The 25020-nt window shown below is 45.6% G+C and overlaps 1 protein-coding gene and 1 long non-coding RNA gene across 2 annotated transcripts in view; one reads left to right on the forward strand and one right to left on the reverse strand.

Annotated features, from left to right (window-relative positions):
* PTPRH (protein tyrosine phosphatase receptor type H) overlaps window positions 1–25020 on the forward strand; it is a 426591-nt gene that overhangs the window by 41080 nt on the left and 360491 nt on the right. The window lies entirely within an intron of this gene.
* Window positions 24333–25020, reverse strand: part of LOC134965097 (uncharacterized) — a 38031-nt gene continuing 37343 nt past the window's right edge. Inside the window, exon 3 of the long non-coding RNA XR_010188316.1 lies at window positions 24333–24851. This is a non-coding gene — a long non-coding RNA (uncharacterized LOC134965097). The remainder of the gene's footprint in view (window positions 24852–25020) is intronic.

The following is a 25020-nucleotide window of genomic DNA, read 5'->3' on the forward strand; positions in this document are numbered from 1 at the left end:
GGTACAAAACCCTTTGTGGTTTTGCACAGGTTCTAGAGACGTTTTCATTCACACTGGCGGCCGCAAGAAGATGTCGATCCCTCTGCGGTCTGCAATGCGACTGAAAAGCTTCGCTAAACCCTGTGTGAAACTACATCAGCCATTGTAAAACTACATTGCGCGTGCGCAGTGCGCCGCATACTCATGCGCAGAAGTGCAGTTTTTTTGCCTCATCACTGCACAGTGAACGAATGCAGCTAGCGATCAACTCGGAATGACCACCATAGAGTAAGAAAACATTGGTCAATATGCGTACAACGGCCCTCATTCCGAGATGATCGTAGCTGTGCTAAATTTACAGCTACGTTCATTCACACTGACATGCACGGGGACGCCCAGAACAGGGCTAGTCCGCCCTGCATGACAGTGTCGCTCCCCCCCCCCCCCCCACAGAAGTGCAAAGGCATCGCACAGCGGCATTCCCTTTGCACTTCAAAAGTAGCTCCCAACCAGCGCAGCTTTAGCGTGCTGGCTGTGAGCTACTCGTCGCTCCCTGGCCCGCAGTGGCTGCGTATGATGTCACGCAGCCGCTGCAGGCCACTCCCCGCATGGTCCGGTCACGCCTGCATTGGTCGGACCGCGCCCACGAAATGGCGGCCAAATGCCGCCGTTCCGCCCCCTCCTGCCCAGCAACCGCCTCTGCTGTATGTAAATATGCGCATGCTGCAGTAGGCGTCTTGTGTAGAAAGATGCATACTTCTGTGATTCACTGCTGTATCAGTAGAAGAAGTTGCTTCGGGAAACTACTCCACTATGGGCTAGATGCATCATCGCTTGGGGAGTGATAAAATGAAAAGTGATAAACTACCAGCCAACCAGCTCCTAATTGTTGTTTTTCAAACAGGGCAGTTAGGAGCTGATTGGCTGGTAGTCTCTCTCTCTCCGTTTTATCACTTTCCAAGTGATGATGCATCTAGCTCTCAATCTTGTTCCAAGGTTTGATATAACTTCCCTTATATTTGTACACTGATATATTTTGTTGGAAATATGTGATGAGCTGATATTGCCCTCTGAGCAAGCACCTGCTGTCCCATGCTAATTTGTGATATATGCCCCGTGGGTCCAACCCCCCCCCCCCCTGCTGAGATTCACCAACAGCCCCACATCTTATTAAATAAAATCAAGGCAAGGGGTGAAGCTTTGATGGTCATAAAACAAGAGAAAAAACTAATTTGATCTTATTCTTTGCCTAGAGCAGCCAAATGCCACACCACGTATCCTGTGCCACTGCCAGCCACAGACGGAGGGTGATGTGCAGGCTACATCACAAATGCGGGTTAACAAAATGGAATATGTTGCCTATATCAACCATTCTGATTCTAGCTATTGTCTTCTAGAAGGTGCTAGATAAATGATAAATAGGATCTGATTGGATGCTATGGGCAACGTCTCAAGTTTTGCAAACACGTACTTTAATAATTATACCCCAAAACCTCCATGGGAAGGTTTTGGGGTATAATTTTTTTTACTACATTAAAGCAAGGTATTGGTAAGCAGCAGGGGCGGATTGGCCCACCAGGACACCATGACAGATTCCGATGGGCCGGTCCCATATCCCCCTCAGCCAGGTCAATGTACACTCAGGCTAGGCTGGCTCACACTGCTTCCAGTACTTGCGGTTCATTGGAATGCAATCATGAAGTTAGGCTAGCGAGCAGTGCACTTCCAGGTGCCGGGTGCTGTTGTGGTGCTATACGTGTTATGTGATGCTATTTGTGTAATGCGGTGCGATACATGGAGTGCGGTGCTATACATGTAATGCAGTGCTATATGTGTAATGTAGGGCTATTCCTGTAATAATGTGGTGGCTATGTATGTAATCAGGGGCGGATTGGCTACTGGGACAGATTCCACTGCGCTGGTCCCGTGTCTGCGTTTCACTATTTCTGTGTGCTCCCTCCCTGTACTGTGCTGTATGTAGTGTGTGCTCCCTCCCTGTACTGTGCTGTATGTAGTGTGTGCTCCCTCCCTGTACTGTGCTGTATGTAGTGTGTGCTCCCTCCCTGTACTGTGCTGTATGTAGTGTGTACTCCCTCCCTGTACTGTGCTGTATGTAGTGTGTGCTCCCTCCCTGTACTGTGCTGTATGTAGTGTGTGCTCCCTCCCTGTACTGTGCTGTATGTAGTGTGTACTCCCTCCCTGTACTGTGCTGTATGTAGTGTGTGCTCCCTCCCTGTACTGTGCTGTATGTAGTGTGTGCTCCCTCCCTGTACTGTGCTGTATGTAGTGTGTGCTCCCTCCCTGTACTGTGCTGTATGTAGTGTGTGCTCCCTCCCTGTACTGTGCTGTATGTAGTCTGTGCTCCCTCCCTGTACTATGCTGTATGTAGTGTGTGCTCCCTCCCTGTACTGTGCTGTATGTAGTGTGTGCTCCCTCCCTGTACTGTGCTGTATGTAGTGTGTGCTCCCTCCCTGTACTGTGCTGTATGTAGTCTGTGCTCCCCCTCCCTGTACTGTGCTGTATGTAGTGTGTGCCAGACTTGCCTACTCTCCCGAAATGGCCGGGAGGCTCCCAAAAATCGGGTGACCCTCCCGGCCCCCCGGAAGAGCAGGCAAGTCTCCCGATTACAGGGGTCCCCCCAAGCCCGGCCACCCACTTAGCGAGTAGAGTGGGCGGTCCGGGCAGGCAATGACGCGATTCTTGTTGAATCGCGTCATCGTAGCCACGCCCCCTGCTGTATAATGCCATTATAGCGGCATTACACAGCGGGGGGCGGGGCTTACACGGCACGATCCCCATAGTCACGCCCCCGGGCCACCTCTGCCACGCCCCAGGGGGGCCGGGAGGGTCACCCGCTTTTCGGGAGCCTCCCGGCCATTCCGGGAGGGTAGGCAAGTATGCCCTGTACTGTGCTGTATGTAGTGTGTGCTCCCTCCCTGTACTGTGCTGTATGTAGTGTGTTCCCTCCCTGTACTGTGCTGTATGTAGTCTGTGCTCCCCCTCCCTGTACTGTGCTGTATGTAGTGTGTACTCCCCCTCCCTGTACTGTGCTGTATGTAGTGTGTGCTCCCCCTCCCCGTACTGTGCTGTATGTAGTGTGTGCTCCCTTCCTGTACTGTGCTGTATGTAGTGTGTGCTCCCTCCCTGTACTGTACTGTGCTGTATGTAGTGTGTGCTCCCTCCCTGTACTGTGCTGTATGTAGTGTGTGCTCCATCCCTGTACTGTGCTGTATGTAGTGTGTGCTCCCTCCCTGTACTGTGCTGTATGTAGTGTGTGCTCCCTCCCTGTACTGTGCTGTATGTAGTGTGTGCTCCCTTCCTGTACTGTGCTGTATGTAGTGTGTGCTCCCTCCCTGTACTGTGCTGTATGTAGTGTGTGCTCCCCCTCCCTGTACTGTGCTGTATGTAGTGTGTGCTCCCCCTCCCTGTACTGTGCTGTATGTAGTGTGTGCTCCCCCTCCCTGTACTGTGCTGTATGTAGTGTGTGCTCCCCCTCCTTGTACTTTGAAACATATAAGGTTAAAAAAAGGGGTTTGTAGAATGAATAATTAATAAAATCAGAAGAAAAGTAAAGGCATGACAGCAGTGTCAGTAGATACTGAAAGTGGGCATATCAGTTCTTGTATATTCAGACATACAGATGTACACCAGGGAAGAGCATTGTAGCAGCATATGCATAAAGTCACACGTAAACATTAGCATACCTCCCAACATTCTGAGGGCTCAAAGAGGGACTCCTGCGCGGCCGCCCGAAAAGGGGGCGTGGTCTAACCAAAAGGGGACGTGGTCTCGCGGCACTGCCGCGATCGCGAGTCATGCCCCCGTTTTTCATCACTAAAGGGGGCATGACCAGCGCTCTGTGAGCCGCTGGCATGCCCCCTCTCCCTGTCTTCACTGAATAGACGCTGTGCGCATGCGCACAACGTCTATTCACCGCTGCTAAGCAGAGCAGCGATGACAGGAGCCTCCCAACTTCCCCTTCCACACCGCGGGACACTGCGGCCCGCGGGTGGGACAGCGGGACAGTCCCAAAAAAACGGGACTGTCCCGCGAAAATCGGGACAGTTGGGAGGTATGCATTAGCATAGCGTAAAGCAAAGGAGGCCCCAACTTTGTCTATCTCAGAATCAGGACCTCTTAGAGTGACCCCGCCCTCTTGACAGTCCCCTCCCCCTCAACAGACTCCACTCCCATTAGGGCTGCTTCCATAAATTTCCCGGGCTGGTGTTCAATCCCAATCCGCCCCTGGTAGGCAGGTCCTGTTATGGGTTGTTATTAAACATTATTTATTGAACAGTACTATATAAAATGCAACAGTAACTTATTATAATCAGTCACGATGGAGACTGTAATGCACCAACATCCGTGTAAGCTGTGTGTTGTGCTCACTCAGATGTGCCTGCAGTGCTTAGTAGCTGAGGATTCGTGGAAATGATTTATAAATGTAGGACTGCAGAATTACACCAGAACAGCAGGGGAGTAGTATTGCTGTTTTCCCTGTTTACAGTAGTTAGTTAGAACTTTTAGCTGTTCATTGTACAGAACCAGTAGAGCTTTAGTTTAATCCTTCTTTGCATATTACCATTCTGTACTTATTTCTGGGTGCCAATATCCGTATCTGAAAGAGGAAGTCAGTATATTTGGTTTCAGAGTGAACGTTGACACCTAGCCCTGCCTTTGTGAAGGAACAACAAACATAATGTGTACAAATGCTTGACTTATTAATTAATTATAGTGCATAATAGCCTTAAAACGGCCAGCTCTCCTGATAAGCTAGTGACATTCTGTACTGACTCTTCACATCACTATTACAGCAATAGAGGAGACTTCCTGCTTCTGCCAGCTCTGAGCCCTTGGAGAAATAAACTTTTTCCTTGGATCAGGGCATGGCATTTTTGTTTTTTGGTAGCCTCCAATTTATGTCAGGCAGCTTTACATTTTTGTCCCCCAAATAATTGATTTCGTCATCCAAAGTGTAAGCTTTATGTTTTCTATTGTAGATATTGCAGGAACTAAACTACTTTGTGTTATCCTGATCATGTCAAGGTTTCATAATTTGTGACATAAAAAAAAATATTTATGTATACGTATACATTACTGCTCCAGAGCCTTTGTTATCTTGTACTCATGTCCCATCCTGAATATCACTGGGAAGATGGTGCTACTGTACATAGGAGGGGGGAACCATTGGCAGTAGGTAGGGAGTGGAGCGCGGGAAAGGGGGGGGGGGTTGGTACTGCACACGGGCTCCTTGGCCATTTATACGCCTGTGTGCTCCTTCTGTATTTGATATTTAATTTATATTTTGCAAGGACTGTCATTTTTACTTTTTGCTACCTTGCAAATAAACAATAAGGATGATTTGGGGCCGGATGTGCTTTCCTTTGTAACAGCAATATTATCAATATATATTTAACGGCTTTAGTGGTACAGTAACAGCAAGGCCAGACCCTCCATTAGGCAATGTGGGCTCCTGCCTAGGACCCAGTGTGCATTGAGAGGTCCGTATTGCCCTAACAAATGGAGAGCATGGTGCAGTTCATACGGGGACAATACTTGGAGGAGAGTTGGGTAAAATCTCAGAGCTGACACTCAAAGCTTTTGGGTGGCTGGTCCAATGTGCAAATTACACGATTAGTGATAAAAAAAGGTTGGTAAACACTGGCTAAGATTACATTGCAAATAATCTGTGCCTACATTGCAGATAAAGATAACAAAATAGAATGTACTTTTTTTTTTTTTGCATTCAAAGGCTTTATTTGGAAATGCCATACAGTTTACCCTATGGGAGTACAACTAAATACACTATTTGACATGCATGCTACTGTATTTCTGTATCCTGCAGTGCTCTTCTGTCAGAGAAGGACACATAACTCACATCTTATACCTTCAGTGTCATACATTTATTTTCATTAAATCTCTATGTATAATAATGTGTGGATGGACTGTTGGGTCTGTCCGACTTGGCATTAGATACATTGTTAAGTGGCAATCTGATACATTTCTAAACAATGCTAAATTAATGGAAGGGGTGCACCCTATTAGATTTTTCTGCAAGAACCATTTCCTGTCACTGTATATCTCAGTAGGCAGCTATGTTTTAAACAAAACCTTATATTGTTTTCCTTAGTGATAGCATGATAAAATCGAGCCACTCAGGGCGGTTATCACAGTAGGCACTTTACTTGCAGGTCAGGAGGTGACACTGTACCAATAAATCTTTTCAAACCCTACAAGAAATTGACCGCACACAACTATTCGTTAATGAACTCTCTGTGGTGAGTTTACCACATCTCGCTTCCTCTTGCTAATTCACTATTAATATCCCTTTTAGTACTGGCAGTGCAGATAGCATAATATACATAATATAGATGTTATCTGGAACCTGTCTCTGTTTTGTGTTGGGCACATTATTATACATGGTGATGGCACATAAACATTGCAAATAACATTGACCTACACCTACAAAAGACAACACTGTAGTAAAAAAAATGTCTGTTAGATGATGTGAAGCTTGGCTAATTGTCCAAGTATGAATTTGACTTCTGAAAAAAGGGGCACCTTGTATGTCTTGTTTATCAGTAGCTCTGACTTGTGCATACGTTCTAAGATCAACTCAATACCTGTAAACACAAATAGCATTAAGGGAAAGGGAGATCTCTATGTGGAACGCATGCTTGCCTGATTACTGCTGTTTTTTTGGCAGGTAGTGAGCCCAAATGAGAGACAAAAAGGCACTTAATACATCTTCAGATGCCCTTCTGTTATACTGGCCCCATAGACCTGTCATAGTTACTGAAGAACCCATGGCATTGCATTCCATTATGGCAGGATGCCCCGCCATAACCAGTCAATTATAGCCTATTACCTATAGTGCCCAACCTCCCAGTTTTGGAAAGTTTTTGATTTTTAAATGGACATATATATTTCCATAATAATAGACTCTGCTCCATAGAAAAATATCAATCCTTGAGATTTTCCATTCACCAACCACACTGTTTACTGCTTGTATAGCTCCCTACTGGGACTTATCAACTTTGAAATATAATTTTTTAATCATATGTATTAACAGATCAAACCTATGTTATGAAATATAGATTGTTTTATAAACTCTGCAAAACATCACATACCAAAATAAGCTATCCTGGCAGTAAAGACGATCTAATTGTCCAGACCGATCAGTGTATTGTCTGTGTATTCCTGGCAGGCCAGCTTGTTTTGTTATGTGATGAGAAGGGGAACAACGATGTATAACCTCTTACCCCTTAGACAAGACAAAGAGGTCTATGAATGTTCATGTTTGGAGACAAATAGTGGGATATTTGCCACTTATAAAAAAAGAACAATTGATTAGTGTATATTCATTTTTTGTAAACTTTGATAACAAACAGTGTCACAAATGATATACAGTATTTGAATAACAAGTGAGATTTCATACACACATTGTTGATGTTATGATGGAACTAAGGCATATTTGACATCACTTGTCTACTATACAAAGATTAAACTTGGCAGACTGATGGATACAGATTGACAATAAAGACAGCTGAAGAGCCACAATACACTAGGGGGGGGGGGGGGATGGGACGGGGGGGGGGGTATTAAAAAAAACCCAACAGTTGCCAAGGATAAAGGTGGTTGCACGTTGTGATCAATCAGATGTTTGCCTTCTCTTTCTAAATGCCACTAGAAAAAGAGAGCTAGATTCCGATTGGCTGCCTATCTTCTTGCTGTCTTTTTTTTTGGTCTGGTCACATTCCAATGCCAATACAGGTTGAGTATCCCTTATCCAAAATGCTTGGGACCAGAAGTATTTTGGATATCGGATTTTTCCGTATTTTGGAATAATTGCATATCATAATGAGATATCATGGCGATGGGACCTAAGTCTAAGCACAGAATAAATTTATGTTTCATATACACCTTATACACACAGCCTAAAGGTAATTTAATACAATATTTTTTTTTATAACTTTGTGCATTGAAAAAAGTTTGTGTACAAAGGTTTCATTATCTCACTCTCACTCAAAAAATTCTGTATTTCGGAATATTCCGTATTTCAGAATATTTGGATATGGGATACTCAACCTGTATAGTAATTTTATTATATACCATACAAGTATTACCTTGTTTATTTATTTAAATCGATAACATTTTCCGAAAATAACATTAGTTTGCTAATTCCTTTTGACATGCAAATATAATCTACTCCGAATGGCCAAAAAGCTTATTTTTTTTATATTAATATTGCAGCAAAGCTAATGTGTGCTTTCTTTTGTTATTGGTGTTATAAATACCACTAAGAAATTCTTTGCGGTTCCTGTTTTGTCACTAACCACCTATTGAAATTGGGGAACTGCGGCACCTGTATCACTCCTATATCTCAGCCTGGATACTAAGCAGGAGAATACATGCGCTATACGTGGCAGGGAGTTTTTCTTGTAGACTGGCTTTGAGAACGTTTGTACTTTGGTGCTAAATTGCAGTGCCTAGTATGGCCATTACTGTGGTCTGTGACACATGAGTTGCTATTGTGTTTTGGCTATGGGGTCAGATTGCTGGATCTGACATGGCCACTGGGAATTTCCTTGCTTTACTTGGTCAGTGACACCGTACATCTTCAATATGTGCCATCAGTCACTGGATTTTCCATCCTGTCTGATCAATTAATACTGGTAATAATTGCAGTTAATTAATTCTGGTATTTGACTGGATAGTTGACCTATTAAACTTACATTACAATGTGGATCTAATTTTGTCTTGATTTCCCTAATTGTCCAGTTTAAACAATGCATTTATACCATTGCTAGCTAGACGAAAAAATCATACCGAAGCAATATATCTTCAGCTTTGATTGCTTATCCTACAGAGCCGGCCTTAGGCATAGGCAAACTAGGCAAATGCCTAGGGCATTTGGTATGCTTAGGGGCACCAGCAGCTTCTGCTGATTATAATGATATACAGCATGCCTATATTTTGTGTGTGACTGTGGCTGTATCTGCATACGAAATGCTACGTTGCGTGTATTCCTGGAAATAACTGTAATGTAGCATTTTGTATATGCAGATACAGCCGCAGTCGCACACAGAATATAGGCATGCCGCATATCATTTTAATCAGTAGAAGCTGCTTGTGCATTTTCATAAACAAAATGCGCCCGAAGTTAGTAGAGCTGCCAGCTGACTCATGCCAGGCATCTCTTGCAGAACTAGCTGCGGTGCTAGGGGGCACCAGCCAAATTCTTGCCTAGGGCATCATATTGGTTAGGGCCGGCTCTGTTATCCTATATTCCTCACAAAGCCAACTCTATCTCAGCCTTGTATGTGTAGCTCAAATCTTGTATGTCTACTGGTTGGAACAGGTCTATGAAACATTAAAGCAATCATACTAGAAGAGTAATTTCATATGAGGAATCAAATTTATCAATAAATGACCCTTCCTCTTAAATCTCTGACTTAAGTGATCATTACTGAAAGATGATTCTGAGCCAGTGTGACACACGGGGATATCATCATTGTATATTCACATAGGGACCTACTCAGGTCCTGATGACCTGCGACATATAGCGCAAAGTACTGATGTTCAGTACTTTGTGCTTGTGCCCGACCCATACTGCACATGTGCAGTATGGCTCTGCGACGGCAGACACAGGACAGCATCAGACAGTCTATTGGAGGTGGGGGTGGGGGGGTGGCAATAGCGTGTTGCTGCCATTGCAGGGAAGGGTGAGAACAGGATCTCCGTCAGAGGACAGAGGTTTCCTGTCCCCTTTGGTAGCCTCTGCGGTGTCCGGCTTGCCCACGGGTCACTCAGCCGGCTGATGGTGTCGGATATGATCCAATGATCCGATATCGCATCCTTGGATGCAGCTCGGAGCAGTAATGTATGCAGGAGTCGTGACGCCCATGGGGCCTAATTCAGGTTTGTAAGCAAAGCAAAAAAAAACACCACACATATCTGGGCAAAACCATGTTTGCTTTGCAGGTGGGCAGATGTAATATGCAGAGAGATTTAGATTTGGATGGGCTATATTGATTCTGTGCTTGGCAAATACTGGCTGCTTTATTTTTTACACTGCAATTCAGATTTCGGTTTGAACACACCCCACCCAAATCTTATTCTCTCTGCACATGTTACATCTGCCCTACCTGCAGTGCAACATGGTTTTACCTAGTTATGTGCTTTTAAGCGTTGCTTACAAACCTGAATCAGGCCCATAGTCTTCTAAAAATAATTTGTAAGTATTTTATCCAACCATTGATCCTAGTAAATTATTTTTATAGTGTGGAAATAGTTGATCACAGTTTAGCTACACTTGTCTGCAAAACAATTCTAAGCTTTGTTAAAAAGTTAAGAGTTTGGATCTATTAATTGCTCTAGAGCGCTAACCCTCATATTTTGGTTTTGGATTTGCATTAACTTCATGTTTTTGTTTTGCCAAAACCACCCTCATGTGTTTTGGTTCTAGTTTTGAATCTGTAGTTTTTTTTCAAAAATTGATAAAAACTGCTCAGATCACATCATTTGGGCCTATTATTTGTTCCTACAGTATTATAACATTAATTTTCATTCAATAACATTCATTTTTTAGTCTGTTTTGACCACCTCACAGCTCACAATATTATTTTCATCCAGTTTAGGCCGAGCTAGCTGGTTGGCTAAGCTAAGCGACAGCAGTTGGTGGCACAAACACATGGCAGTTCAACTTCAAACTGTTGTGGAATTCTAGCACAATTGCATGAGACTCCTAGAGCCAGTAGTGAGGATCTTCAGCCTACAACAGCCACTTGTTGTTCCCTTAGTGTTTGATACACACAGGTACTTAGGATGCCACCGGATCTTAAACCTCTAGCAGTAGGTGCTTATGCAATTTGATAGAGACCGCTAGATGATTGGCTGGCGTAAAGTGATACAGGGTATACTGAATAACCATTAAGGGAATAGCACACGCTGGGTTAACTTGCAGAGCAGAATTGAAGTCACAGCAGCAGCAAGTGAAACACTGAGAGATTGAGCAACTGATTACAGGGAAGCTGGACATGGTAGCTTGCAGGTGGAGCTGTGAAAGAGAGGTACAACAGAAATACTGAGGCAATGACTAAACACAAGTAATAAGTTAGCAATAGCAGGGACTGGTTCCAGACACAGCTGGGGTTTCCAAGACAGTGATACGCAGCATATTCATTCATAGGAATCTCACCAGGAAACAGGAATCCAGGTCACAGACCAGCAACTTGCACGGAGGTATAAGCTATAATCAGCGGGGTGGTGCAGAATTGACTTATACCCCTTTCACACCGCAGCTTGTACCCGGTATTTTGCCGTTTTAACTGGCTTCCTAAACGGGTCAAGCTGCGATGTGAAAGGGTCCCCTGCAATTTACCGTTTTCAAAATACCGGTATTTTGAAACGGTAAAAAAGAAGGGTCCTACCCGTTTCAGTCCCATTTCACTGTGCAGTGTGAAAGGGTCTGAAACGGTATTTGCAAGCCCCAGAAGATGATGGGCTGTCTCCATGTGTGATGTCACCAGCCACAACCAGGAAACAGCTTGGAAAACACAGGAGACACATGAGAGAGTGGCTTTATAAACGTTTAAATGTGAAAAACACGGAAAAAAATGGCGTGGGGTCCCCCCTCCAAAGCATAACCAGCCTCGGGCTCTTCGAGCTGGTCCTGGTTCTAAAAATGCGGGGAAAAAATTGACAGGGGATCCCCCGTATTTTTAAAACCAGCACCGGGCTCTGCGCCTGGTGCTGGTGCAAAAAATACGGGGGACAAAATGAGTAGGGGTCCCCCGTATTTTTCACACCAGCATCGGGCTCCACTAGCTGGACAGATAATGCCACAGCCGGGGGTCACTTTTATGCCGTGCCCTGCGGCCGTGGCATCAAATATCCAACTAGTCACCCCTGGCCGGGGTACCCTGGGGGAGTGGGAACCCCTTAAATCAAGGGGCCCCCCCCCCAGCCACCCAAGGGCCAGGGGTGAAGCCCGAGGCTGTCCCCCCCCATCCAATGGGCTGCGGATGGGGGGGCTGATAGCCTTTGTTGTAAATGAAAAGATATTGTTTTTTCCAGTAGTACTACAAGTCCCAGCAAGCCTCCCCCGCAAGCTGGTACTTGGAGAACCACAAGTACCAGCATGCGGGAGAAAAACGGGCCCGCTGGTACCTGTAGTTCTAATGGGAAAAAAAATACCCAAATAAAAACAGGACACAGACACCGTCGACAGTAAAACTTTATTACACACTGCCGACACACACATACTTACCTATGTTCACACGCCGACATCGGTCCTCTTCTCCATGTAGAATCCAGGGGTACCTGAAAATAAAAGTTCAATATACTCACCTCAGCCATGGTCCAGAGATAAATCCACGGACTTGGCAAAAAAAGAAAACGAACACCCGGACCTGCGGACCGAAAGGGGTCCCATGCTGACACATGAGACCCCTCTCCCCGAATGCCGGGACATCACGTGACTCCTGTCACTGAAGTCCCTTCAGCCAATCAGGAAGCGCTACTTCCGTGGCGCTCACCTGATTGGCTGTGCACTGTCTGAGCTGTCAGACAGCGCATCGCAAAGCCGCTCCATTACTTTCAATGGTGGGAACTTTGCGGCTAGCGGTGGGGTCACCCGCCGGTCAGCCGCTGACCGGCGGGTGACCCCACCGCTAGCCGCTAAGTTCCCACCATTGAATATAATGGACGGAGCTGTGCGATGCGCTGTCTGACAGCACAGACAGCGCACAGCCAATCAGGTGAGCGCCACGGAAGTAGCGCTTCCTGATTGGCTTAAGAGACCTTTCTGTGACAGCTGTCACTGACATGTCTCATTCGGGGATAGGGGTCTCATGTGTCAGCATGGGACCCCTTTCAGTCCGTGTGGTCGGTTGTCCGGTTTGTTTTTTTCTCCAAGTCCGTGGATTTATCTCTGGACCATGGCTGAGGTGAGTATATTGAACTTTTATTTTCAGGTACCCCTGGATTCTACATGGAGAAGAGGACCGATGTCGGCGTGTGAACATAGGTAAGTATGTGTGTGTCGGCAGTGTGTAATAAAGTTTTACTGTCGACGGTGTCTGTGTCCTGTTTTTATTTGGGTATTTTTTTCCCATTAGAACTACAGGTACCAGCGGGCCCGTTTTTCTCCCGCATGCTGGTACTTGTGGTTCTCCAAGTACCAGCTTGCGGGGGAGGCTTGCTGGGACTTGTAGTACTACTGGAAAAAACAATATCTTTTCATTTACAACAAAGGCTATCAGCCCCCCCATCCGCAGCCCATTGGATGGGGGGGGACAGCCTCGGGCTTCACCCCTGGCCCTTGGGTGGCTGGGGGGGGGGGGGACCCCTTGATTTAAGGGGTTCCCACTCCCCCAGGGTACCCCGGCCAGGGGTGACTAGTTGGATATTTGATGCCACGGCCGCAGGGCACGGCATAAAAGTGACCCCCGGCTGTGGCATTATCTGTCCAGCTAGTGGAGCCCGATGCTGGTGTGAAAAATACGGGGGACCCCTACTCGTTTTGTCCCCCGTATTTTTTGCACCAGGCGCAGAGCCCGGTGCTGGTTTTAAAAATACGGGGGATCCCCTGTCAATTTCCCCCCCGCATTTTTAGAACCAGGACCAGCTCGAAGAGCCCGAGGCTGGTTATGCTTTGGAGGGGGGACCCCACGGCATTTTTCTCCTGTATTTAACCATTCCATCTAAAAAAAATAATAATAATTTTAAAAAATATATAAATAATACTTGTGCCTCCAAAAAAGACAAACCAAGTACCTAATCCCATCTAATAAAAATAGATATGCTTCAAGCTGCTGGGTTCCATCGTACGACTATCCAAATTATTAATAATGAATTAATTAGTGATTAATAATAATGTGTGGGCCAGAAAAGTCCATTTATAATGACAACCACTGTTTTCTATGGGTGAAACGGGTTCAGTGTGAAAGTTACCAAAACGGGAATGAAATGGTAATTTACTGGTTACAACATGAGATGTGAAAGGGGTTTAACTGCTCAGACCCGTTTTAAGAACCGTTTCAAATACCATTTCAAAAGCAGGTTTTGCGATGTGAAAGCAGCATTACTTATACAGAGAGCAGGACCAAGCAGAGCAGCCAGAATGGGGAGGTCTGCTAAGTAAATACTTTCTTGCAGCTGCAGTGCTGCACATAGCCCAAGTGTCTGGGCTGCTAGGTAACTGCAGCCACTGTAGTTATCTGATGCCCCAGTTGCCTAATAACCAGCGGGACCGTCGGGCATTGCGGCTGGAAGATGTGGTGTCCTAATTTCCTAGCAATAACCGAGACCTGCCAGGGAGATGAGTCACAGTGGCAGCTCGTAACACAAACGCATCTAGAAAACAGAGTGGCACTGAGATAGCAGGCCGGATAGCAGTTTTATAAACTATACGACCCCATAAAAATTAACTAAAAATGTTTCCTTTAATCAAGAACTAGATCAGATAGAAGGAAGAGAGGATTGATTCAGAAGTTAATTTAATTTAATTCTTTTATTTCCAAAAATGTTAATCAAGGGGGTATTGGGGATGGTAATTATCAACAATTCTTCTGGCCTTTTTTCTTCCCAGTTCCTGTAAAAGAAAGAAAGAAGGATTAGCTTAGAATTTGACAGCAGATAAGAACCACTTGACTTATCGGGAGGCATTTGATATGCCGGCTGTCGGGATCCCGGCACTCACCATACCGACGCCGGAATCCCGACAGCTGGCATACCGACAACTATTCTCCCTCTTGGGGTGTCCATGACACCCCTGGAGGGAGAATAAATAGCATGGAAAGCCACTGAGCCCGCAAGGGGCTCTTTTGTGCTCACCCCGTTGCCTGCATGCCAGCGATCAGTATCCCGGCGCCGGTATGCTGGGTGCTGGGATCCCAAGTGCTGGCATAACATACTACGCCCGACTTATCTAATGCACACACACTACAGTTAATAATCTCTTTGTTGTGAGTTTATTAAACTACCAGTATTTGGGATTGTGTAAGGAAACCGAAGTACCTGGAGGAAACCCACTCAAACACGGGGAGAATATACAAACTCCACACAGTTAGGAGCATGGTGGGTATTGAACCCAGGACATCAGTGCTGTAATGCATTAATGCTAACCATTACACCATCCGTACTGCTCTAGTTAGTTGGTTAGTTAGTTAATTTAATTTGAGAGAGGGGATGCTGCTGCCCACTAGTGTATGGGGTCAGGCTGTCGTGTCATTAGGCCCCACCCCCACCTTGGGAAAATGTTGGTTTATTTACACCACGATTACAATGATTATCTCCCTTCATTAGGCAGTGGCTGGGTTGCAGGAGGTCTGGCCACTCATGCAGGGGTGTGAGGAGAGTAGGTAAGTATTATCCAATAGCCATAACCACTACTAGCACACAATAGCACCAACACTATGCTTGGTGCAAGAGATCTGTCTGTAAGCATATGATATCTGTGTATGCTCACCACTGCATCATTTGCCATTATGTTCACAGTCCCACAACACACCCTCGGACACAACCTATTTGCAAACACCAAACTTGCCTACTCTCCCGGGTCAGCCAGGAGACTCCAAAAATTGAGTGTCCCCCCCCCCCCAGAAGGGGAGACTAGTCTCCCAGAGCCAGCATTACCCCCACCCCTCCCCCCTCAGCCTCCCTGTAGGCGTCCTTTAAAGTAGGCAGTCTGGGGAGGCTGATGACGCTATCATGTCATCGTAGACCAGTCATCGTAGACCACACCCCGGTTTTCAATGCTGGTAATTTGGGCATTGAAAAGCGGATTCAGGGCCAGAATGATGAATGATGAAATCATGTGTTCATGCCACTGCTTCGCCAACCGATGCTTAGGTCAGGCCCCCTGTTGCACCGACCTGGCTACTCCCTCCTGGATGGGGCAGCCAGAAAGTCGGTATGTATGGCAAACTCTCAGCTGCTGCCCAGTTGCACCCACTCAGCCTAAAAAGGATATGTGCCTGAGATGTGCATAGGCAAATGCAGGAAGGAGGGGGGGGGGGTTTCTGGTTGCCTGGAAACCCCTATTCTCTTGGCAAGTGGCTCAAATTATGACAACGATAGCACTGTATAATTATTACTAGAGCTTCCGCCACATCATGCAGTGTACGGGACAGAGCTTCACATGCCCAATGGTAGCAGCTCCTTCTACCAAGTTTGCTGTGTGTGGATCTGAGTCCTCAATCAGTGCACTGAACCAGAGAATAGCTACCAGGAAGAAAAGACAGGGGTCTTACCATGAGGTGGGAGAATGTTTCAGTGTAGTACTGTATCTATTATGTTTGTGTATTTATTTATTTATTTATTTATTATGATATGTTTAACCTTTTTCTGGCCACTATATTTTTTAAATGTTGGATACAGACTATTCTAAAGACCATCTATACTGTTAAATATTAATACTGTGTTCCTTACATTATCCAGTGTGTAAAAAGACCAATGTTTACCTTAATGTCCAGGATCATTACTAGGGTCTCCTACCGCTCCCCCAGACTCCCACACTTGCCCCAATGTTCCGCAGAGCGGGAGATTGTGGACTGTATTTGGAAACCCCCCTCTAGAAATCCTGCGCTTGCCACTGGTGTGTGTGACTCTGTGTCACCTGTAGTTGCTCAAAGTTGCCTATGCTTAGCTACAGAGCATGCGTAGTGCAAATCATTGTCAGAAAATTGTCCAAACCCTAAAGCGGAAATGCTTTTGTCTCCAAAGCAATTGGTTTAGTGGAAAGATCTCTATACCCATGCATAAAAAGCCAACTATACAATCCATTAGGTATAGTGGTAACACAATTACATTTTGTATTGTAATACAGAATTTGAGCAAGCAACAAACTACATATCAAGCAAAATAAGTTATTGGGCCACATGTAATGCTACCAGAGTTTGGAGGCCGTGCGGGATGCCGACCAAGCTCAGACTTTTTTTAAAGGGGCAATCACTTACAAGGCGTGGTTTAGCCTTGTAAGTGATTGCCCCTTTAAAAAACGTCCGAGTTCAGCCGGCATCCCACACGGCCGCTGAACTCGGGTGGCATTACATCCCGCCTATTATGTTCTAGCCGGAATGGAAGGTTTCAGGCTGAGAACTCATTTCCTGAAAACTATTATACTGACACATGAACAGTATCAAAGGCATGTTGCGGAAAATCCCCTGCAAAAGGTAAGTATCCCAGAATGTAACAAATGTGGGCCTGCAGCACTGGCAGTATCTCTGATACAGTATCTGACATAGGCAATGGTCCACCCATTTCTGACCACAAAAGCAAATATCATAGATTTTTATGGGGGCTGCGAAACTGAGATTTCTCTTTGCTTGACTCTGGTGGCTAGCTCCATCTTCAGATGGTTGAATCCTATAGTAGCCTATGGGCTACTATAACTGATATTTTACTGTAGACACACCGAGTCCAAACCTGGAAGCAAAGTGATAGCCGTTCGCTTAGACAGAGCTTTGTCAGAAAGCTCTGTCCTGGAGCCTCAACAATACTATATGCATGCCCGTGCGGTGGGGTGAGGCAGGTGAGGCAGAGCCTTTCCTGTCATACTAACGTTTGTACCAGAGTTTTGATTGTACACTGCTCAAAAAAATAAAGGGAACACTAAAATAACACATCCTAGATCTGAATGAATGAAATATTCTTATTAAATACTTTGTTCTTTACATAGTTGAATGTGCTGACAACAAAATCACGCAAAAATTATCAATGGAAATCAAATTTATTAACCCATGGAGGTCTGGATTTGGAGTCACCCTCAAAACTAAAGTGGAAAAACACACTACAGGCTGATCCAACTTTGATGTAATGTCCTTAAAACAAGTCAAAATGAGGCTCAGTAGTGTGTGTGGCCTCCACGTGCCTGTATGACCTCCCTACAACCCACACAAGTGGCTCAGGCAGTGCAGCTCATCCAGGATGGCACATCAATGCGAGCAGTGGCAAGAAGGTTTGCTGTGTCTATCAGCATAGTGTCCAGAGCATGGAGGCGCTACCAGGAGACAGGCCAGTACATCAGGAGATGTGGAGGAGGCCGTAGGAGGGCAACAACCCAGCAGCAGGACCGCTACCTCCGCCTTTGTGCAAGGAGGAACAGGAGGAGCACTGCCAGAGCCCTGCAAAATGACCTCCAGCAAGCCACAAATGTGCATGTGTCTACTCAAACGATCAGAAACAGACTCCATGAGGGTGGTATGAGGGCCAGACGTCCACAGGTGGGGGTTGTGCTTACATCCCAACACCGTGCAGGACGTTTGGCATTTGCCAGAGAACACCAAGATTGGCAAATTCGCCACTGGCGCCCTGTGCTCTTCACAGATGAAAGCAGGTTCTCACTGAGCACATGTGACAGACGTGACAGAGTCTGGAGACGCCAAGGAGAAAGTTCTGCTGCCTGCAACATCTTCCAGCATGACCGGTTTGGCAGTGGGTCAGTAATGGTGTGGGGTGGCATTTCTTTGGGGGGCCGCACAGCCCTCCATGTGCTCACCAGAGGTAGCCTGACTGCCATTAGGTACCGAGATGAGATCCTCAGACCCCTTGTGAGACCATATGCTGGTGCGGTTGGCCGTGGGTTCCTCCTAATGCAAGACAATGCTAGACCTCATGTGGCTGGAGTGTGTCAGCAGTTCCTGCAAGACGAAGGCATTGATGCTATGGACTGGCCCGCCCGTTCCCCAGACCTGAATCCAATTGAGCACATCTGGGACATCATGTCTCGCTCCATCCACCAACGCTACGTTGTAACACAGACTGTCCAGGAGTTGGCTGATGCTTTAGTCCAGGTCTGGGAGGAGATCCTTCAGGAGACCATCCGCCACCTTATCAGGAGCATGCCCAGGCATTGTAGGGAGGTCATTCAGGCACGTGGAGGCCACACACGCTACTGAGCCTCATTTTGACTTGTTTTAAGGACATTACATCAAAGTTGGATCAGCCTGTAGTGTGTTTTTCCACTTTAATTTTGAGGGTGACTCCAAATCCAGACCTCCATGGGTTAATAAATTTGATTTCCATTGATAATTTTTGTGTGATTTTGTTGTCAGCACATTCAACTATGTAAAGAACAAAGTATTTAATAAGAATATTCCATTCATTCAGATCTAGGATGTGTTATTTTAGTGTTCCCTTTATTTTTTTTGAGCAGTGTATAAAGTATATGAAAAATACAAAGAATGTGTTTGAAATATCTTCTTTGCATTATTCTAATAATTTTTATAGCCAAAACTCTGGAGTAAAAAGTCTATGGCAGTTGAGGCAGCGCCTTACCTGCTGACCTTTTCCGCACTTCTCAGATCAAAACTCACCAAATTTCCAGAAGTTTATACTGCTGCACCTGTGTATAATGCCCACATATACCCTTTGGCTCATATGTTGCGTTTAAATTTGGCTCTGCTGCTAGCCAGTGCCTCCTGAGCCATTTAGCTCACCACACGTCACTGGCATGCAGTCATTTTCATTACTGCATTGGGAGTGGGGTTGATATTTTCATGCCACAGCCTCATGTTAAATGCAGTGTGTGGTAAACATGCCCCCTTGACACTTATTGGTTTTCACTGTAAAACAGTAGCATCTGTGTGTTACCTGAAGGTGCAGCCATCTGAAAAGAGAAAAAAAAAATGGCTATGAATTAAAAAAAAAATGTGTTTGTGTTTTTCTCAGATAACCTGCTGTAGCAGTGACTCCCCTGCATGAATGCTCTGTTGAAAGGAGGAATCTGTGACCACTAATTGTTTAGTAAACAGTATTTCAGGTATAAATAGCTATTTCTAAAAGAAGACAGATTAGCTATGACCTTTCCTAGCATACAAAAGGTGTGTAACGTCTAGTGAAATGAAACCCAGAACAATTGTGAGGTTAATTCTATGTCTTCAAAAAATATTCCTACTAAATATAGGGGTATATGCAATCAGCGGCTAATCGCGGCAATTTTTCGGCCGTTTTTTAATTCGACACAATTCGACCGTCTAATTTCGGCAAGTGGGTGCCGAAATTGACCATATTCAATAAAAAACGGATTCGACAGTCCCGCTGATGAAAAACGGCCGATTTGACGGATTTTGTCCCGATTTTTAAAAAACGGGAAAAAACCCGGAAAAATTGCGTGGGGTCCCCCCTCCAAAGCATAACCAGCCTCGGGCTCTTCGAGCTGGTCCTGGTTCTAAAAATCCGGGGGAAAAATGGACAGGGGATCCCCCGTATTTTTAAAACCAGCACCGGGCTCTGCGCCTGGTGCTGGTGCAAAAAATACGGGGGACAAAAAGAGTAGGGGTCCCCCGTATCTTTTACACCAGCATCGGGCTCCACTAGCTGGACAGATAATGCCACAGCCGGGGGTCACTTTTATACAGCGCCCTGCGGCAGTGGCATTAAATATCCAACTAGTCACCCCTGGCCGGGGTACCCTGGGGGAGTGGGGACCCCTTCAATCAAGGGCCCCCCCCCAGCCACCCAAGGGCCAGGGGTGAAGCCCGAGGCTGTCCCCCCAATCCAAGGGCTGCGGATGGAGGGCTGATAGCCTTGAGAAAATGACAAGAATATTGTTTTTTCCTGTAGTACTACAAGTCCCAGCAAGCCTTCCCCGCAAGCTGGTACTTGGAGAACCACAAGTACCAGCTTGCGGGAGAAAAACGGGCCCGCTGGTACCTGTAGTACTACTGGAAAAAAAATACCCAAATAAAAACAGGAGACACACACCTTGAGAGTAAAACTTTATTTCACACCTGCCGACACACACATACTTACCTATGTTGACCCGCCGACTGCCACGTCTCCTGATCCGACGATCCGGGGTACCTGTGAATAAAATTATACTCACCTCAATCCAGTGTCCAGATATAAATCCTCGTACTTGGCAAAACAAATAAACGAACACCCGACCAAGCGGACTGAAAGGGGTCCCATGTTTACACATGTTTACCCTTTCCCCGAATGCCGGGACCCCACGTGACTCCTGTCACAGAGGTCCCTTCAGCCAATCAGGAAGCGCTACTTCGTTGCACTCACCTGATTGGCTGTATGCGCATGTGAGCTCAGACAGCGCATCGCACAGCTCCCTCCATTACTTTCAATGGTGGGAACTTTGCTGTCAGCGGTGGGGTTACCCGCGGTCAGCCGCTGACCGCGGGTGACCTCACCGCTGACGCAAAGTTCCCACCATTGAGTATAATGGAGAGGCTTTGCGATGCGCTGTCTGACAGCTCAGACGTGCAGCCAATTAGCAGAGTGCCCGGACGTTGCGCTCGCTGATTGGCTTAAGAGACCTTTCTGTGACAGCAGTCACGGGGGGGGGTCTCTGCATTCGGGGAAAGGGGTCCCATGTGTAACATGGGACCCCTTTCAGTCCGCTTGGTCGGGTGTTCGTTTATTTGTTTTGCCAAGTACGAGGATTTATATCTGGACACTGGATTGAGGTGAGTATAATTTTATTCACAGGTACCCCGGATCGTCGGATCAGGAGATGTGGCAGTCGGCGGGTCAACATAGGTAAGTATGTGTGTGTCGGCAGGTGTGAAATAAAGTTTTACTCTCAAGGTGTGTGTCTCCTGTTTTTATTTGGGTATTTTTTTCCAGTAGTACTACAGGTACCAGCGGGCCCGTTTTTCTCCCGCATGCTGGTACTTATGGTTCTCCAAGTACCAGCTTGCGGGGGAGGCTTGCTGGGACTTGTAGTACTACAGGAAAAAAACAATATTCTTGTCATTTTCTCAAGGCTATCAGCCCTCCATCCGCAGCCCTTGGATGGGGGGGACAGCCTCGGGCTTCACCCCTGGCCCTTGGGTGGCTGGGGGGGGGACCCCTTGATTGAAGGGGTCCCCACTCCCCCAGGGTACCCCGGCCAGGGGTGACTAGTTGGATATTTAATGCCACGGCTGCAGGGCGCTGTATAAAAGTGACCCCCGGCTGTGGCATTATCTGTCCAGCTAGTGGAGCCCGATGCTGGTGTAAAACATACGGGGGACCCCTACTCTTTTTGTCCCCCGTATTTTTTGCACCAGCACCAGGCGCAGAGCCCGGTGCTGGTTTTAAAAATACGGGGGATCCCCTGTCCATTTCCCCCCCGGATTTTTAGAACCAGGACCGGCTCGAAGAGCCCGAGGCTGGTTATGCTTTGGAGGGGGGACCCCACGCCATTTTTTTACGGGATTTTACCATTCCATCTTAAAAAAAACAAAACAAAAAAAAAATATTTTTAAAAATATATAAATAATACTTGTGCCTCCCAAAAAGACAAACCACGTACCTAATCCCTTCTAATATAAATAGATATGCTATTACCAATAAAAAAACACACAAAAAAACATGTTTTACATTTTTTTTATTAGATTCACCCACCAAAGTGTGGCGGATTAAAAATGACGAATTTACTGTCTAAAAGCACTGTTGTCGAATTTCCAAACTTCAATTGAATATACTTTTGTCGAATTGCCGCATTTGTACCATTGCAGAAAAGTCGAATTTGACAAATGTCGAATTTCAAAAAGTAGAATTTTGAAAGTCCATTTTTTTGACGGAAAGTACTGAATTGCATTGTCGAATTATTTTTTTTGGGCGAAAAAGTCCAGTTTTTCGACAATTTCGGGAATTCGACCGCAATTGCATATACCCCATAGTCTGCATTAATTGCTGAAGCTTTAAAGTTGTAAAAACAACCTGTATGCTTGCAAACGCAAGAAGCCTAGCAGGTAAAATGGGGGAATTGGAATTGTTAGCATCAAAGGCTGAGTATGACATTATAGGTATTACGGAAACATGGTGGGACGACTCTCACGACTGGGCTGCTTACTTGGTGGGGTATTATCTTTTCAGGAGGGACAGGGCTAACAAAAGGGGAGGAGGTATACTGTATGTCTTTATGTTAAACCATCACTTAAACCATACCTAAAGGAGGTTATCTATGAGGAGACTGGCAATAATCTGGAGTCACTATGGGTTGAAATCTCAACTGGGGGAATTGAGGCAAAAAAACTAGTCATAGGCACGTGCTACAAACAGCCAGATATTAGCATACATGAGGAAGAACAACTATTGCAGCAAATTCAAAACGGCTGTGGGATTGGGGGACATCCTAGTGATTGGGGATTTTAATTACCCGGATATAAACTGGAGTAACGATTCATGTGCTAAAGCGAGGGGCAGCAGGTTCTTAAATATGTTTAAGGGTCACTACTTGTCTCAATTAGTCAAGGACCCAACTAAGGGTAAAACTACCCTGGATCTAGTAATTACTAATAATGTGGACATTATATCAAACACTAAAGTTGGGGAGACTTTGGGTAACAGTGATCACTATATGATCACATTCGACATCAGTTTCAGGAAACAGCTACAGGGGTTCCACCAAAACATTTAGCTTTAGGAAGGCTAATTTCAGCATGCTTAGATGTGCACTTAACGAAATAGAGTGGGAGGTTCTGTTTAATAACAAGAACACTTCGGAAATGTGGGATGTTTTAAAAGGGTTGCTGGATAGCAATATTCATAACTTTATTCCGGGTTCACTACGGCTGGCCGGTGGTCGGGCTCCCGGCGACCAGCATCCCGGCGCCGGGTGCCCGACCGCCGGCTTACCGACAGCGTGGCGAGCGCAAATGAGCCCCTTGCGGGCTCGCTGCGCTCGCTACGCTACGGGCACGGTGGCGCGCTACGAGCGCCACACTATTTTATTCTCCCTCTATGGGGGTCATGGACCCCCACGAGGGAAAATAAGTGTCGGTATGCCGGCTGTCGGGCTCCCGGCGCCGGTATACTGAGCGTCGGGAGCCCGTCCGCCGGCATACAGAAGACCACCCTTTATTCCCATGGGTAGTAAACGCAGGAGTATTAAACTCAAACCGATGTGGCTTAACAAAAAGGTTAAGGCAGAAATGGATAAAAAAAAGCGGGATTTCAAAGCATTTAAATCTAATGGAAAGGAGGAGTCTTTCAAGTATTACAAGGAGTGTAATAAGAAAAGCAAAAAAGCAATAAGAGCAGCTAAAATGGAAAATGAAAAGCAAATCGCTATAGAGAGTAAAACCAATCCTAAAAAGTTTTTTAAATACATAAACGGTAAAAGGTTAAAAAAGGAGAATATAGGTCCATTAAAAGATGAATTAGGAGAATTGATAAATGATGACGAAATAAAAGTGGAAATACTGAACAAATTCTTTTCATCAGTATTTACCAGTGAAGAACTGATGGTTGGAGTAGAGGAAAAGAAAATAATATAATGTGGGCGCTCAGAAGGGATAATAGTGCAACAGCTGCTGGTTTTGTAAATATATACATTTATTGGTAAAAAAATTTTTCTAGAGATAGACACTGTATGGCTAAAAGCCTAAACATTGCATATAAACATTTAAAATAAAAATAAGAAATATATATAAAATAAAGGACTGTGTCCTAAGTCTCTGGACTTGCTGGCAATTATACACAAAGCCTATTAGATGTTATATTTTTTTGCATGCATAAGCCGGCTGTTAGTGGCTATAAAGGGTTAAAGCATATTGAGCTCAATTGTAGGTTAAAAAAAGCTGGTTAATGCTTGATAGAGCCTGTTTATACTTCACCAATACAGGGCTGGTGGGATGAGTGTCCGGTAGTATAGGCTTGTAATAATGACAGACGGACAGAATTCACGTCTGTCTGGTGTCCATAGAACTTGCTTAATCCACTGGCTGACTTAGTGGCAGGCCGCTCGGCGGCGGTTCCCTCAGGAGAGTCCTGCTAATCGTTGGTGATGTTGTATGCAGACAACCGTCGCTAGGCCAGGGAGAGGACAGGAGCAAAGGGTCCAAACAGCAAGTCCAGGATAGCAGGAGACGCTGTAGTGCCGCGTTCCGCGGCTTCCGGGTTCGGGGCTTCCGGCGGCGTTCCACCTGGTTGGAGTAGAGCATAACAATTGTGACAGTAATGATTCATGGTTAGATATTTGTTTAAGTGAAGAAGTAGCCCGGGAGAGACTAAGCAAAATTAAGATTAATAAATCATCTGGTCCTGATGGGCTTCACCCGAGGGTTCTTATGGAGCTTAGTTCACAAATAGCAC

Source organism: Pseudophryne corroboree, chromosome 10 (assembly GCF_028390025.1).
Source record: "Pseudophryne corroboree isolate aPseCor3 chromosome 10, aPseCor3.hap2, whole genome shotgun sequence".
Taxonomy (NCBI): Eukaryota; Metazoa; Chordata; class Amphibia; order Anura; family Myobatrachidae; genus Pseudophryne; species Pseudophryne corroboree.